Source organism: Athene cunicularia (assembly GCF_003259725.1).
Source record: "Athene cunicularia isolate RWA chromosome 7 unlocalized genomic scaffold, athCun1 chr7_part1, whole genome shotgun sequence".
NCBI lineage: Eukaryota > Metazoa > Chordata > Aves > Strigiformes > Strigidae > Athene > Athene cunicularia.
Window position 1 is genome coordinate 35,475,940 of NW_020799107.1, and position 4,877 is coordinate 35,480,816.

General features: G+C 39.3%; 1 protein-coding gene across 1 annotated transcript in view; it reads left to right on the top strand.

Annotated features, from left to right (window-relative positions):
- Positions 1-641: 641 nt before the first annotated feature.
- Positions 642-4,877, top strand: part of MBD5 (methyl-CpG binding domain protein 5) — a 90,240-nt gene continuing 86,004 nt past the window's right edge. The window contains exon 1 of the mRNA XM_026852530.1: positions 642-744. The gene's annotated coding sequence lies outside the window, so the exon portion shown is untranslated. The remainder of the gene's footprint in view (positions 745-4,877) is intronic.

A 4,877-nucleotide genomic window follows, 5' to 3' on the forward strand; every position in this document is an offset into this window, starting at 1 on the left:
GGGGGGGGGGAAGTACCTACTGGGCATTTTAGCATAAGTTGATTGCAAAGGAAGTACATGCATGGCCTAGTTCATTTGATGGTGACTTTACCATAAGCATGATAATCTTTTTTTTAATTCATCTTTCCATAATTACAGTACTGAAATATGAAAACGGCGCTAATAAATGGTGCTATATGGTTATACCTTTGAGTAATGGGGTGGTTTTTTTGTTAAAACCATAACTGTATTTTTAGGGGGATTGTCTTAAAGTTACTTTTAGTTTGCCTTTTCAAAGTTTAGGGAGGTGGTTTAACTTTTCGTGATATATTAGTGCTTATAACACACTTAAATGCTGATTTGTAATTTTACTTGGTTTTTTTCTACTCTTTAACTCATGGGATGATTACTGCTGTTGTTATTCTGGTTCCCAAGTTTGCCTATTTAGTCTTAAATATACTAATGCAGAGTAATTGTTATATGCCTCAAGTAGGTAAACACCTTCCTACGTAATGGATCTGGTGCTTCTCTATTTGTTTTTAACAATTCATGTATTACGTGAAATGCAGAATTTTACTTTGTTCCGCCTTAATAAATAAATAAATATTTTTTAAAAAAATCCTCCATCTAGTTGCAACTAACCTGGCTTTGTGGTATTCTTCTTCAGATCGTTATTTACGATGGTGGTCATTGGAGGCATAAATATTGAAGAATATATCATTTACAGACAAGATCTTTGAAATCTGTTTCCTTCACACAGCAAAGGTAAATTAAATAATCTGTATTATGCATTTGTATCTAAGTCACAAGTTTGATAGTTTTTGACCTCAGAAGTCACCAAAATTGAACAGCAGCTCAAGCTGAGGAGCCTGACTGCACTTCTAAAAATTTTAACTTTTCTGGATAAGTTTATTTATCCTGCTAATGGAACAAATAAGCTTTAGGGAATGAACTGTTTGTTTTCCTCCTTTTAATTGCAAGAATATTAGTCCTTAGCTTGTTTTCTTCTGCATTTACTGTTATTCCTTATTCTTTCTTTCTCACAAGTTTTCCAAACCGCAGATCATTTGCAATATTTGTGCATGATACTGATGAAAACCAGGAATACATTATATGTTAAAATCTGAAAAGTAGTTGGGCATGGGGATTACTACCCAAAAAGACAAGTTTTGGGGTGAAGAAATAGCCAGCAATGCACAAAACAAAATAGGAGTCAGTCTCTTGAAGATTTCTATAGAAGTTTAGAAATTTGACTTGGTTTTAATTAAATATTTAGAGACACAAATCTGATGTGCACTCTGCTTGTACTATTTATTTTGAATGTGTGGACTTTTGACCAAAATAAATGTTAGGTATTCAGGAGAGTTCTGTCTATGTACTGTTTTTTCTATTTTGAAACTAACTCTATAGAACACTCTAGGTAATATGGGAAGATTTTTTTTTCTGTTATGGAAATAGAGCTAATTTTCCCACTCATTATCTGCTGTTAATTTAATGTGTGGCAATATCTGAAATTTAGTGATGATTATATGGCAGTAGATTTTTGGTTAGCTGTACAGCTCATCTACGAGCAAACCAATTAAGACATAATTTCGGAATATAATTGAACTCCTAATGGGGCACTTTAATTCACTAGAAATTTACATATTTGCTTTTCTTTGTTTTAGTAGACAGGTCCAAAATGAGGGTACAGCTTCTTTTTGAACTTCTGAATACAGCAACTTCATCTGGAACTTTTCAAAATGAAGCATGTAAAATGCTGTTGAATAAGAGGGATGGATAAGTTCGTGAATAAGCTACTTAGTTCTCAAATCTGAACTTTGAATAGCTCTCATCAGCTGTTTTATCTGAAGGATAAAACTCACTGTGTTTGTTAGGATGCTGTGGCCCTATTGATACTCTTTTTCACCTGCAGTGCAACACCATGCGACGCAACACAGCGAGCGCTGATCTACTTAGGACAGAGTCTGCTCAGTGTTCGTAACTCATTTTCTTCCTTTAGGCATGTCTGGGCAGCCTTGATCTGCTGGGAAAGGCCTCGTTCTGCAGATCTTCATAACTGATTTTCCAAGCAGTATGAATAGGAAATTCTTGGAACTGCATAGTTAGCCCAGACCCAGCCTGATGGAGCGTCAAGGCTGGGACACGCAGGGTCACAATTCTGTCTTACTTCTGTGTTACAAATATGAAGTACCTCATTTATGTAGCATTTGTAATGAATTTCTGGTTTGCTAGCCCTTCGGTATCTTCTTACATACATCAGAGCTTTCCTATGACCCCCTTTTTTTTACTTTTCTGAGGTTTTTTCCAGCCCAGGTTTATCGGCGGGGTACTAAGATGTGATGTCACTCCTGTATGTTGCCATGTGCAGTGGACACTGGCAGATGAACCTGAGCCAACGCAGCCCTGGTTCCACTGGGGTTTGTGTCGTTCTAGGTTTTCTCAGTTCCCAGATGTAAAAGAATAGCAGGTGGCAAAGAGTTAAAAAGTGAGGCATGCATAACTGACTTACATGACCTAAAATAAGGAAACAAACAGTAGCTGGTTGTTAGAGCAAAGCTCAAATTAAGAAAGAAATGAAAGCTGTTTTCTCTTCCTTTCTTTCTTCTTCTTTTTTTTTTTTTTTTTTTTTTTTTTTAAGACTTTTTCATTTAAAAGATAAACACTACTGAGCTGAGAGAGGTTATTTATACCTCTGCCATGTTGAGGTTAAATTTCTGGGTTTGTTTTGTTGTTACTGTTTCCTTTAAGGAGAAACCTCTGCATATGTTTTTATTTGTTCTGAAATGAGGACCTACAACATTTGGTAGAGGAAGACCAAATGTTTTGGGGTAATAATTATCAAAGCGTGCATTTGGTTAAGAAAAAAAAAACATTTTTCTGCGTGTGGAAAAACTGGGACAGGGAAAGTATTTCTTTCCGTAAGGTTAATGTTTTACTAGTTAGTTCCTTAAAGTTGTAATACGTGCATGTGGATAAACCTCAGAATGCTTGTACGAAATGTAAAAAAAACCCACCCATTTAGCTCTTATTCTTGACATCTTAGCTTTTATTTTGCACTCTTTTTGTCTACTGGTACTACAGTGCACATAGGCATGTGCAGACACTTGTTTCTATTCCATTTGATCTATTTTTAAATGCAAGGGCTTTTTGTATTTAATACGCATTACTGTGCTGGCAGTCTAATACTTCAAAACCTTAGTGACCTTGGTTCACCCACTTGTACCTTGTACATAATCATGCCGTCTTTAATTATATGATAACATACTGTTTTTCTGTATAGAAGGAAATCCTTGCATTAAATAGATGGCATTTAATCAGTACACAGCTATCTAGTATTTTTAATTGTTCGGTGTGTTGTTCTGGATCTTCTGCACTATATCATCTTCAGACCTTGCTCCGCAGAGAAAATATAAGAATTGGCCTTTATGCTTTAGTGAACCTTTTAGCAACAGGTTTTCTCTTAAGACTTTCTGGCAAAACCCAGTCTCTGAAGCGCAGGTTATTTTGCAGGAACATTTTTCAGTTCTAGGAGCTTTCCTTGCCATCTCTGGTGATGGGATGCTGAGGTTTGTTTGCTTTTTACAGTACTTGTAGAACTGGGGTACTCACTCCGTGAAGATTCTTTCAAGCCAGAATAGCGAGAGCAGTCATCCTTCTTGAAGAGGAATTGAAAAGATTGTTGGCCTAGACGTCGTCTTTTCAATTCATGATTTCATTCTTCTTGGTTCTCAGTTTCACATTCAGGCATTCTTACTTGTGTCCTAGTTCCTTGTATGTCTCACATTCTGCATCTCTGTTTCCATTCTCCCTCATCCAGGTAATTTCTAATGTCAGTCGGTTTCTATTTCAAGTTCATTACCCATTCTCACACAATACCAGTACCAGTCTTCCCTCATTTCATTTACTCTCCAGAATTACGGTTCTATTCTGGCTCCAGATTTGCACCCTTTTTTCTTCAGGATGAGGCTGCAGAGATGGGTCTTGAAGGTTGCACATCTTTCTACCTATGCTCCGAGTTGGCTGATGCAAGTCAACTTCAGTACAGCAGCCTTGTAGCTACTTCAGTGTGACTGCAAAGTGCTACGGAGGAGCGAAGTCTGCCTCTGCCCCGTGCTAGGAAGGCTACACACAACTACTGCAAAGATCAGCCCTCTGCCAAATGGTGTCCTTGCTGTAGCCTGTATGTACATGGAAACTTCACGTTTCCAAAACTCTGTTTCAGAAAGCTCTAAACTGTGTATTAGAAAAGAGTTTGGAATTTCTGGGTATTCTTAATATGTGTATAGCAGGTTTAGCATGAACATTGTGGATTTTCCTCATCCGTAAACTGAGACAGCACTTTGTTGTGTTAAACCTGAGCAACAGCCAAACACCACGCAGCCGCTCCTCTGGGGAGTGGGGGGGAGAATTAGAGGGGTAAGGGTAAGGAGACTCATAGGTTGAGATAAAAACAGTTTAATATTTTAATTTGATTTTATTTCAATTAATAATGAGAATGGTAATAATAGAAAATTTCTTCATTTCAAAAAGGCCATTGAATGACTCGAGCGTGGCCAGAGAAGGGCAACGGAGCTGGGGCGGGGTCTGGAGCACAGGTCTGCTGGGGAGCGGCTGGGGGAACTGGGGGGGTTCAGTCTGGAGAAGAGGAGGCTGAGGGGAGACCTCCTGGCCCTCGGCAACTCCCTGCCAGGAGGGGGCAGAGAGGGGGGATGAGTCTCTGGAGCCAAGGAGCCAGCGCCAGGCCCCGAGGGAATGGCCTCAAGCTGCCCAGGGCAGGGTCAGGCTGGCTCTGAGGAAGGATTTCTGTGCAGAAGGGGCTGTTGGGCGTTGGAATGGGCTGCCCAGGGCAGGGGGGAGTCCCCGGGATCCCTGGAGGGGTTGAAGAGTCGGGCTGA